Below are 13,538 nucleotides of genomic sequence, written 5' to 3' on the forward strand. Positions count from 1 at the left end.
TTCTTTTTCACTTACTTTGTCTTACTAAATATAGTATATATTATTAGTAGTCAATATATAATCTGCATACATGAATGGACGAATTACATGTAGTACCTCAGTTATTTAATAAACTAAATATATCTGCAGTGTAATCGATGTTTCATCAAGATGGAATGGTCTGCGATGTAAAGTAGAAAAGAAGGGGGTGTCTTCAAAGTTGCCTATACATCTACATTTAAATGCACTGTAAAGTTTAGAGAAAACTGGGATGAAATATAATGTAAATAATATTTTTGAAGAGGAAAATATTTTCCAACTTGGAATATTTTATGTGTATTTGTAGTAATTGTAGATTCATAGCATTGTTGTTGTCCCAGATCTGAAAGACTGTGAGAAAACTTAAGGGAAGGGTAACTTTACGCTATAAATTCAAAACGGGTCGTTTAAGAAATTACCAAAAAAAATACCTAAACTATTTAGGCAACCAACTACAAGAAGAAAGTTTTTCCACAATAAAATGAAGATATTTTTCATAAGAAATATTTAAATTAAAAAACGCGCATTTTTCAAAGCTTAGATGAACCATAGTTTTTCAGTTCAAATTCTTCAATTTTTTTGTCTTGATGTGTACCTCTACAAAATTACTTTATTTGTGTGTTTACTTGTTAAACGAATGAGTCAATGAAATCTGACAGCTAGGATAACCTGACTTTTTTTTTGAAAATCAAGTATTTTATGGCTAGTCGATTGAAAAATTTTCCTTCCTCATGAACAGCGATAGGGGTTGCTTTTGGAACTTCCTGTCCAAATACGACTCGAACGATTTCGTCCAAAATGTGCACACAAATAGTATATATAGTCATGTATAAAATGTACAAAAATATTGAAAATTAAACAACAGGAAATCCTGGATGTAGGTGTGCTGTACGTCCTTAAGCATTAAAATATGTTGTCATCACTGCTTTAAGTATGTTTAAAATAGAGTGTAATTGTTTACTGTGCAGTATATTCTTCTAACGTCACATATAATGTAATCATATTACAGTAAATGAGCGAATGAGACTTGGGTATTACAAGTATTGTGAATCTACTACTTGTGTGCTAAAATAGAAGGGAAAAATTGAATAAGCAGTTTAGCATAGAGAGTGTATAATTCAATTCTACCGTCTAAAAAGCAATGCTTGTGTCTAAATAAAATGAGGGAAATCATTCACTTTTTACTGGAAAAATATTTGTGATTTTGATGCTTTAAGAAGTATAGTGAAGGTAAGAAATATCTAAATCTTAAAGAATTAACATTCAGTATTTGAAAAGTATTTACTTATCTTTTTTATACTCTACCTTACACGTGTTATATATGCGTTCATTTTTTAACAATAATTATGAATATCGGGGATGGAATTCAAAAATGTTGTCTTTGATTTAGTACATGTAAGTATTTCTTTAAATTTTAGTTCTGTTTTCATAAAACGTCAGTATTTTAAATAATGTTCACCAAGATATATGTAGCTAAGAGAGTTAGAATAAAACTGATTCGCACATCCCAAAGGCAGATCCTTCTACCCAAAAAAGACAACTGGCAAATGAAAACATTTAATCAGTGTTTATTCTTATGAAAACAATAATTCGCAAAGCTATATAGAAAGAATATAAAAATACATTTCAGTTAACATTTGATCAAATGAAAGAGAATTCACTTTTTATTCCAAGAAGTGAATAACTTTATTAGTTCTTGGGTTGATAAAACTCAAGACAATTCAGTATTTCAAAAGTGTAATGTCATACAGCATATAGATTTTCAATGATCTTAGTGACTGCTTCAGCTGCATATTAACATACTTGCTTATCTTTGATGAAACTTGATACCACAGAAAAATATTATAAAAATATCCAGTTTTTCTCTGGTAAATCAAACGTTCAAACTTTTCGTTATAGTAAAAAGAAAAGCATTAAAATTTTCAGGTAATACATGTACTATTTTAAAGTTTGCGTATGTAAATTATATTTGTATGTAACTATAGTAAATTTTTTTAGGGTAGTTATGCAGATGTTAAAATATGTTAACTATAATAGTATAGTTAATTATTAGTTAATTTTTGTAAGGTTAGTTATGCTTGCATTAAGTGATAAAAGTATGTAAGCTATAAATAACTTTAGTAATTTTGGTAGGATAATAATGGTAATGTTAGAGAATGTTAACTACAGGTGATTACAGTAAATTTTTGTTAGGCTAGTGATGCTCATATACAAATGTGTACATGTAAGCTATAATTCACTTTTGTAATTTTGTTGAGGGTAGTTATTTAGATTTTATGCAAATTTAATTCATAATAATACAGAAAGTAGATAATGAGCAATACACCAAATGATAAAAAAATAAATCAAGGAAAAAAACAATTGTGTTGAATTAACAGAAAGAAATAGAGCATTTGACCTAGTTTGGGGATAACCAATATAATGCTTGTATTGCTAGTTATACATTTAAAATACCGGTACTCTAAGTTATGCCTCCAACAAACACAGATTCTTGAAGGCTAAAGCTTTCTGCATGATGTTACATGTATGAAACCTTTATGAAAAACCTGTCCAACCCATGTTGTTGCTGATTTATGTAACAAAAATTAATCCCTCTACTTTAGTTCACTTTACATGTATAAAGTTTTTAAGTCTAATTCCTTAAAGGAAATATCTGCAAAAATATCTGGATTGTAGATTAGAAAGTCGTCATATTAATAAAACAAATATGATTGAAACATACGATTTATATAATCATTTTTAGGGTAACAGAACCCATTTTTCATTTACACATGGTTATTTCATAAGGTTTCAATTCAAAAGAATATGAAAAAATCCGAGTGATACGGAAGCCCTGGAGGGACATTGACTTACTTGTTATGACTTATTTGTTATAACTTATGTGTTGTGATTTACTTGTTACGAATTTTTTGTTGCTAGTTACATGTATAACTAAGTGTAACGAAGACATGGAGAACGTGTTACTTGGCTTATGTTTATTATTGAAATGATATGTTTTAGTCCTCGTTTAACTGGGATTTTTGATTAATTATTGTAGTTTAATGTCCAGTACAGTTGTGACTACTAAATTCTTATCTGTTAATATCTTGTAACTTTGTTGTTATAACTTCATTTTTATTTGTTAATTCTTATTTGTAATTTCTTGTTACTTAATAGTTATTACTTCCATTTTGCATAATGATTGAACACATGAACATACCTAAATGTACTATTTTATCCTGTCGTTAGTAATAAATTCAAAGACAAATTATTACTTTCTTCTTTTCTGAAACTGCACATAGCCTTTATCTTTCACGCAACGTTTTGGGTGAAGTAAACGTGTCATAAAAAAATTTAGAATAACAAGAATTAACAATTAAGTCATAAGAACTAAATCATAACACGTAAGAAGTAAGTCAATGTCCCTCCTTAGAACAACTAAGGTACAAGATATAACAGATAGGACTTAAGTAATCACAACTGTACTGGACATTGAACTACAATTAATCAATCAAAACTACAGTTAAACTAGGACAAACGTATCATTTTAATAATAAACATAAACCAAGCAACACGTTCTCCATAACAAGTAAGTCAATGTCCCTCCAGGGCTTCCGCAGAGTGATAATGCAAAGATTCTTTAAAGTAAAGGAAAAATTTGAACTTTGCACAAATATATGAACTTTTACTGTTAAAAAATATAGAGTTTAATGTTCAAGTGGGAATTGTCAACAGATAAGGATGATCTTCAAAGTACACCGTTTTACAGCCTTTAAAAAAGAAATTGCTGTTTGCAATCTGAGAGGAGGGCTTTATATCAATTTCTTAGCATACTTTTACTGTATATTCAACGATCAGTTCTAGAACAAAGTGCGCCACTCTTAAATGTTGAAGGTATTTGTGTTAAAGAGACCACAGGATATATTTCTAATAAAATTTAAGTGTTCGAATGTCCTCGCAACGCACTCAAATATTTCAAATTACCTGTTAACTTGTTAAAGTGCCAATGGTCAATTTGACTAAAAATCAATAATTTCGAGTTATCAACGAATTGAATTAAAAATTTAAAAACAGGCTATGCATTTAAAATTGACAAGGAGTATATTATTTTTGAACATTACGCACAAAATTGTTTTATTAGAAACAAAACTAAAAGGTACAAATTTAAAAAAAAAACTTTCAAAATAATAGTGTATACCATATATCTTACATGTAACAAGTGTTTTGTTATTTTACTTTCGATTAGTAATTCTTACTCATTTCGGTTGCTACATCCTTGTGTGCATCACTACATAGTATACCTCTGTTCACTTAAAAATCGAGTGGGCTGTAATGTTTCCTGGGATGACACAAGAAGTGATTAGTACGGAAGCCATGGAGGGACATTGACTTACTTAGGTGTTTTGACTTAGTTCTTATGACTTAATTGTTAATTATTGTTATCACACGTTTATTTAACCCAAAAACGTTGTGTACAAGATGGAGGCTACGTGTAGTCTCAGGAAAGAAGAATGAATATTTTGCCTTTGAATTTATCATTAATGATAAGATAAAATAGTAGTTATGTTTATGTGTTCAATCATTATGCACACTGGAAATTAAATGTAATATTTAAGTTATAACTGTTAAGTAACAAAAAATAACATATAAGAATCAACAAATAACAAATAAGTTATAACAACTAAATGACAAAATATAACAGATAAGAATTAAGTAATCACAACTGTACTGGACGTAAAAATACAATTATAATCAATCAAAAACCAAAGTTACATGTAAACTAGGACTAAATATATCATTTAAATAATAAACTTAAGCCAATTACATGTTATCAATAGCTACGTTACACTTGGTAATAACCAGCAACAAAAAAGTCAATACAAATAAGTCACAACAAATACGCTAAAACAAATAAGTCATAACAAGTAAGTCAGTGTCCCTCAAGGGCTTCCGTAGATTAGACAAGTGAAGTAGCGAGTTTGCAAAAACCAGGAAAATCGGCCGACAGAAATAAAAATGATCTTGTCTTAAATTTATTTTTTTTTAAATATGCTCATCTTCAGTTTAATGTTTTTTGTCCTGGTTATACATTACCGTTGAGGAGGTACTGAGATTCTTAGCTGAGTTCTTAACTTTACAAGTACTGTCATTATGAGCAGGCATTTTATTACACAGACTTACAAAAGGCGTTGAAGTATAATTTTTATTATAAATTAACATAATTATATTATACATGTAAACATGCTTCTAAGTTTGAAATGATCTTCATAAAAATTAGTTACTAACAACGTTAGAAGGATGTCTATGCTCTCTTACGCATTTTCATGCATATTTGTATAGGTCTCTTTGTCCATCCATTTGTCTGTGTATGTATTCGTCCGCAATTCGCATTGGGGGGTGGGGGTGGGGGTGCAGGTTAAATTTTGAGAAATTTCTACCTGGGAATGAGAAAGAATTTATTTAACTTTAAGGTGCTCGATGTCTTTTTTTTTCATGGCCTTCTTGAACCATTTGCAACGTTTCTCAAAAAGTGTATTGCAAGGAAGAATTGCATCTATTTAGCAGAGCGCTTGTAAAAGCTACATACATGTATATGCAAGTTATTTTATTTTCGTAATGCAACACTCTAACTTTAAAGGAGAGACAACTCTAACTTTATTCCAAACATTTGTGGAAGCAAGCAGTCCATATAGTTAAACCACTTAATCTGGATTTTTCAAAGTAAAAATGAAAAACTAATCTTCATAATTAAGAATTTTGAAAAGACGTTAATATTCTATTTTGTGAATATATATATATATATATATATATATATATATATATATATATATATATATATATATATATATATATATATATATATATATATATATATATATATATATATATATATATATATATATATATATATATATATTCAGAAATAATGATTCATGTATTGTTAGACAATGAAAGATACATAAAAATACAAACAAGATTCATGAATCAACGTATTATTTCATTTTACATTATATATTTATATATATAGAAAGTTTATGCCAAAATTTCTGTTAATTCACCCAAATTTAATGGCATACAAATGCTCAGGCAATCTGGAATAAATATGAAAGATTGCACATAGTCTGATATAAAATGCAATTTAAAACATGGAGGATATAAAGATAAATAAAAATACTATAAAGATAGATTGGAAAGAAAAAAATATCTGCTCAGATATGTAAATCTGCTTTTATTTATTTGTTTTAACTAAGTAAAAATTACTTTTTGTAAACTTGAATATATATTATGTGATTTAAAACTTTACCAAATTCGCTAATTCTTTTGTGTCTGTTGGTTCTAAAGCATCTTCCTGAGACCACTCTGTAAATTAAAACAGCTACATGTAATATAATTATATAAACATTGACGACGTACTCAAGTAAAGATTTTTCACATGTCACTCTCTGTTGTGGCTATTCGATGTATAATATTTGAAGCTTAGTTTGAGAGGTACCAATCAAGGAAGTAAGGATAATCCAACGAATTACGCGATTGTGCTAAGCACATCCGTGTGTTTGTATACACATGTGCTTGAACGTCTTCTAAAATCCCCAGGCTCAGAAATCAATTCAAGAGCAACTTTGAATATATCACAAATCAAATTCCTGCAGTACAACTTAAATACATGGTTCAATTAAAGAGAGTAAAATTAAAGCAATTCAGAATATATATAATTAGTTTATTCATTTCTGGGTATCTGATGAGAGACGTCTATATTTTGATTTGATTTTTAGAAATATATTTTAATAGCCTTTCCATCGGATCAAAGTAGATACAAGAGAAGGATTATTTAGTACGTAGTCAGCCAAATACCCTTTCAAATATTCTTGACCTTTTAAAGTTTTTAAAATAATTATGTTTTACATTTCAAATCATCTGCATTTTACTGCTTATACGGAATAATGTTGTTTCAAAATTACTTTACTGCATAACTCACTGATCATCCGAAGGAATACTTTAACCAAAAATGTTTCATTCAAAAACGAAGGGGATCTAGAGAGCAAACGCAGGTACTGTAGATTTATTGATGATATGAAAAACATTTTTAAAAATTTAAATAAATTAATACATTAAGAAGGAGATTTTTATCTCTGATTCTATTCATTTTTTCGTACAAGTGTATATTGCATCATTTTTTTTACATTAAATAGTAAAGCTGCTTGATGTATACTTTGTGAAATATAATTGTTTTAATCCATAATGCGAGGTGTGATCAAAACTGAATAACTTCCATAAAATAAATTAAACTGGATTTAAGTGTTGATTTTTTTTTCAGACCTCTCTAGTTTTAATACACATATGCCACCGTTCTGCCAATACACGAAACACATGGTCCAGACGGTCACATTGCATGATCCATAGCATTCTGTTCACTACAGCCCAAAGGTTTTCCCGATCTTATATTTCCTATCACGCAGGGGTTTTTTGTATAACAAGAATAGCCCCCCCCCCCCATATGTCACACTTTGCTAAATCTCAGTCATAGGTTTGATGGATAAGGATTTCTTTTCCCAGGTCAGTATGAGCAAGGTGTCCCTCACAACACGACTCCTCTGTCTTGGATGCGTCGTTTATCCAATGTGGATTAAGTATGGACGCTTTCCTTTTATCATATATGATCTGTTAACAGTCTAAGGTAACTAAAATTTTGGGGGAGTAAATATTACTTTGTTGTTAAGATATTGAACTATTTTTCTAACTGTGACTCGGAGATCTTTTATTATTCAACTAAGTTCACATCTCTTTCCCAGCTCACTTTCGCTGGGCATTCAGAAAGAAGATCACCTTTAAATATCTCCCTTCCTTCACAAAAAAATCAATCGATTTACTAATTGAACCTTTGGCAAGTCCTTAGTCGCCATAACCCTTGTACAGATCATTATCTATTACTGCAAAGGATTTTCTAGGATATACGTAAAACTTTACAGCCGATCTTTGCTCGAGTACGACTGAGTCAACCATTTTTGCCTCATGTCATCTACATATTGACGTTATTTTCACATTGTGACGTCATAATCACGAAACAAAATATTTCGTTATACGTTTTATTTATAGATCCCGTTTATAACTATATACATGCCAAATTTCATTCTGATCTGAATTGTGGTTATGTACATACAGAGATAGTTCGCGAAGTTTTTGATCACCCTCGTATGTACATGTACTAAATTGTTATTTATTATATTAAAAAATGAGTTTAAGCTAGCACTCGTAATATAATGTCAAAGGTGTTCTTTCCTGATTATTATGCATAATATAACCAGTTTTAACCACACTTGCCTTAATTTGTAAAGGATATTTGGAAAGATGACTTTCCATTGAGAGGCTACAATTGATGATTATGCAGTAGGAAAATCAGATGGGATCCATTTAAAACCATCTTTAGAATCCTAGTTTGACAGAATTTGACACATATGCATGAAAAGATTCATTTAAACGCAACAAAGTGTTAATAATTTATCATCCATATTGTTGAATCATATGCTAAATGTTTAATTAAAGTTAAGGTCAATGAAAATGGTACCTTTAACAATTTCGTAGTGATTATTTTGCAACTTCAGATGGAGCCATCTTGGAACTTCTTGTTCACTGTTCTGTTCTGTACCTGCTCTAACCCTCTGTAATTCTGCACCAGAACTTCCGTAATAGGAGATGTAGATATTTACTCCAAATTCGTCAGCTGCAGCTTGAATAATGGATTCGTCTGCCCCCTCTCCAATCACGCGATGCCGTCTACAAAAATTAATACTGAATAAATGCAATGCATTATGTTGTGAAAATTTATTTTTTCACACTTCCCCTGTGCTATGATGGTTTTCAGATATATCTCTACTTCTTATAATTACACTTTTCCAAAACTTCTTTAATGCTGTTTTATTATCTATTAAAATGCATTGTAATTTTACATTATTCAGTATATATTTAGAATGATCAACATCAGCAGCTAGGAAAATAGATTTCAATACCACTTTATTTCCTGTATTATGGTTGTTGTCAAAATATGTTCTGTATTCTCACGGACAATGAAATTAATGCTTTACCTATTCAACAGAATAACTCATGCATGTACCTAAGGAAACAAATCTACTGAACGATTATAGCTTCGCGCGCCTCTTTTTTTTTTTTTTTTTTTTTTTTTTTTTTTTTTTGTTACGACACTTTCAAATTCTTTTGACTTTCTGTAATATTTGTCCTCAAATTATTTTTTTTCTATATGTTAATTTATTCTTTTATAAATCATATGATTTCTAAATCAAAGTTCGTGAACTTTGGGGAGAATTACAACCAAAACTGTAACAGAAAATAAAAATCAGGGGCCCGTTTTTCAAAATAACTTACGACTAAGACCAAATACTTCAGTTGTTTGCAAAATTTGGCAGAATTAATGATTTTGGTCAAAATTTCTAGCATAAGAATATCTTTCTGCATTCCTTTTTAAAAGAATAAAACCATTTTTCAATTTAATGTAAATTAGAAAGGTATAAGCAGAATACAACTTTGGTCTTAGTCGTAAGTTCTTTTGTAAAACGGACCCCAGTTCTACATAGACGTCATAATGATCTCTTGAGCCAAGAACATCAATATCAGATGAAATAAATACATGTACATGTATACATTATTTCTTCTCGCAAAATAGTTAAATTTACTTCAATTTGTAAAAAAAAAAAAACAATTTTTTTTAATGTAAAATTTCCTGTGATCCAACATCATTTTAGTCAATGAGGATTACCTTAAGTAGTCTTCATATTCTTCATTTTGAAGAGTATAGATGAAACGTCTGTATCTATCTTCTCGAAGTGACATAATATATATCAAGAACTCGCGCAAGTAAAGATCCATGCTCGGGTTTTCAAACAGATACTGTGAAAAGCAGATGTAGAAAGAGTTTCCCACCATATCTGAAATCAAATTTTTATCTATTTATCCAAACACATAGTTTTTAATGCTCTTACAATAAAGACAGTTCAGAGTGGCTTGAATAGGACCCAATGAAAGAGATACTTTTAATATAATTTTATACATGTGTTTGTTTTTAAACGCTTGAACAAAGCAAACTTTGAAGTCAGAACAATTTCTTTCACAAATTATACACCCAAGCATAATGGGTGGATGCCAAATGTCGAAGATAAAACATTTTCTTCGTTTATTTTATATATAAATCGGTTTCAAAAATTGTAGACATTCAGAACTGAAGAAAAATCATTAAAAAATCACAAAAAATATTGTGAAGAACAATTATATATCACCTAATGAACATTTCTCTAAGTTATGCAAGCTTATAAATTTATTTTGTTACTAATAATCGAGCACTGTAAAATAAATGTTGTTACCAATAATGTACATAAATTTCCTAAAAATGGAAGGAGGAAAAAAATCTTTATATCTCTGATATTAATATAATTTATTTAATAATCTCAAATATCAAAATGCAAATTTTTGGATAAAAATGAAATTAAGATTTTATCATTTAGAAAAGTGTTAAATTTTGAATTAAGTTTTTCTACTGTAGAATTTCAAATTAATGATGCAATTTCAATATTGTTCCAGAATAACTTACAATGTCATTAACAAGCATAAATATTACAAATATCCAAGTACTAATTTGACAGCAGTCTGTTTAATTAATTGTAAAAGTGCTTTTTTCGGCTAATTAACAGCTCGGACAATGATTTGTAACAGTAGAGACAAATGTAGGCAAATGCCTTCAATTATCAATTAATGCCTTACTTTTGGGACGCACAATTAATATGAATACGAAAAAGATTGATTCATAATTTTGTATTGTGTGGACAATAATCGTTTGCTAGAGTTGTATCCTGATTTGGTAACAACATAGACAGTACTAGCATGGTTACTGTTAAATGCATTTTTAGTGCATGTGTGCCGACACAAGCAAAGAAATCTTTGTATTTCCACAAAGAGAAAAAGAGAATGGAAAAGAGCCAAATTGATAACCACCCTAATCTTTTACGAATAACTTGTACAAATAAAATATGGATAACGAAGAGCATTCAAGCTCAAAGTCCATTTAAGGTCAAGATCTAGTAAATGAAAGGAGCCTACAGATTTCTCAAATTTGAGAAATAAATTCCTTTAAAGATGCTTTTTAAGTATAGCTTGGTAAAATAATGTGTATCGGGGCATATTTTCTAGGTAAACAAGATCAAAAATCATATTTTAAACTGTCTTTTTTGATGAAAAATTAATAAAATAAGTCATGAATATGGGAGTTTTTTCCTTATCGGACAAAGGAAATGTATCCAGATTGCCTACAGTCTCTCAGAAAACGGTAAATTGTTTGTTCTTATCCTCTTCTATTAATATCAAATTGAATATAGGTTTCGGGTTTCATTTTCACATGATTTCAAATTGAATTCCATGAAAAAACTTTATTTTCTACATACTTCTATCAGAGCCGTAAAGTACGGGAAAAAGAAAGTTTTAATTGATTATGACGTCATAATGGATCTAGCACCAAAAAGACAGTCTAAAGTCATTTACTAGATCTTGACCTTAAACAATACAAATCGGGAGCAGAGCAAACACGGACCTCCAAAAACATCAGAGGTGGGATCAGTCACCGACCGGTCACAACCCCCGTGTGCTCCTTCATGATCTGGAAAAAAAGGAAAAATTCAGTGTGTAAATAATGGCCTAACAATTTGTATGAAAAACATCAGTCAGAATTTTACTTAATGATAGGTTATGTTTGCTGACAAGGTCATTGTATCTACCATAAAACTTGCAAAATGATGACTTAGAACGAGACTGATGACATCCTTGTTTCATCAACTTGTTTGTCAATAGCTTGCCTCATTTTAGAAATAGTTAATAAGTAGAGCATGCTCTTGCGTATCGAATCAAGTGGGAGACAAAACCCCATATGCATGTGAAAAGAGTGTATTGCTACATAAGTAAGGGAAGTTGACGATTGAAAAATTGAAGTCATCATGTTTATTATTAAGCTTTGTTGTTAGGTTACCATTAAAGTCTTTTTTAGTAAAATATCTAAATATGAAACAGATGTGTCAGACTCTATAGTATCTTTTATTTCAAGCTCATTGGGATATTTCGAGACGGCATATGAATGGAAGTAACTATTGTTAATTGATAATACATCGGCGATATATCTAAGTAAAAATTATCAAATTCCACACTATTAAGGGGGCAGTACGTTGATACCCCACCCCAAACACACACGCATGCCATCTCGTTTTGTGTTTTAATTGAATGTCTTCACCCCATCCTTTGCACCATTCATATTTCGTAAAACTTTTTTTACTCTCTTTTTCCTCTTGATAAAACTCTGCTTGTTATATTTATTTACATGTAAACCCCCTCTCTCCATTGATCCTTAAACGATGCTTGTATATCTATTCTGTTACATTTTTTTTACTTCGATTTAGAGACATTTTACTCCTTTTAAAGGTTGTGAATTTCTGTTATCTTCTTATGAAATAAAATAATGTATTTGATTCATTTATCGGATACAATTATGAAGTATCAAACACTTGATTTATTTTACCTTTAAAAAATAAATGTCTATTTTGTTACTAGAATTCATCTATGCTGTTTTTCATTATGTAACAGATATAGACAATATCAGTATTCATTTCTTAATCTCATTTAACCCTAATACTTTAGCCCTAGAAGTATTTATACTGTCCATCAACTGCAATCAAACCCAAAAAACATTTTGAATTTCATCAAAGTAAACATGGTTACAGTGTAGAAAGCCGAAAAAGTTAACATAGCATGTGCATTCCATAACTTAATTGTTGTTTATTCACCACTCTTTTAGTTTGTTATCTTTATATTAATGCAATAAGTATTCTGATAGCCAAGTTACACATTAAATTGCTTATTTCTTTCCATAATCCTCTCATCACTAGAACACCTTATCTTATCCTCCTTCAATGAATAAAAAGTCTGTAAAACAGTTTGTCGTGTGTTGCCACCTTTGTGACGTTTAATAATTTGTTTGAAATTCTCAAAAGTATTATTAACAATGGCATATAATTTTAGCAGACACAAAATTAAACCAATTTTGCAAAGGGAGATAATCCAAATTTCCAGTAATTACAACTTAGACTTAACAGAAAAATCATGAAAATGGGTCTGAAAACGCTTAAAATATAAAATTACAACCAAAAATTTTGGCGGAGGCGGGGTGGAAGGAGGTAAATAACAAACTTGAAAAAACGTCCGTCCTCCAAGGCTGTAGGTGGGAGAAGAGGCAGAGTGACGCACCGCGTGGCCAGAATTTTAATTGTTTGATTTTGATTGGTCAATCTCTGCCTCTCCTAAGACATGAAACAAAATGACCATTATAATACATCACTGTACAATATTTCAGACTTGAACATTCAAGGAGGACACTTATTGATTACAATAAAAAATTTTAAGTAAACTTAAATTTATTTAATTTTTTTTTTTTTTTTTTTTTTTTTTTTTTTTTTTGGTCATGTGACTGTGAACAGTTTTGCCCATACTAGAAAGTT

General features: G+C 29.8%; 1 long non-coding RNA gene across 2 annotated transcripts in view; it reads left to right on the forward strand.

Moving 5' to 3' along the window:
* The first annotated feature begins 1,155 nt into the window (after positions 1–1,155).
* The window catches only part of LOC133188418 (uncharacterized), a 45,105-nt gene continuing 32,722 nt past the window's right edge, over positions 1,156–13,538 (forward strand). For both annotated transcript variants that reach the window (XR_009721288.1, XR_009721289.1), the window contains exon 1: positions 1,156–1,248. This is a non-coding gene — a long non-coding RNA (uncharacterized LOC133188418). The remainder of the gene's footprint in view (positions 1,249–13,538) is intronic.

Source organism: Saccostrea echinata, unplaced genomic scaffold, assembly GCF_033153115.1.
Source record: "Saccostrea echinata isolate AGI-Se365-2 ecotype Australia unplaced genomic scaffold, CSIRO_AGI_Sech_v1 ptg000016l, whole genome shotgun sequence".
Taxonomy (NCBI): Eukaryota; Metazoa; Mollusca; class Bivalvia; order Ostreida; family Ostreidae; genus Saccostrea; species Saccostrea echinata.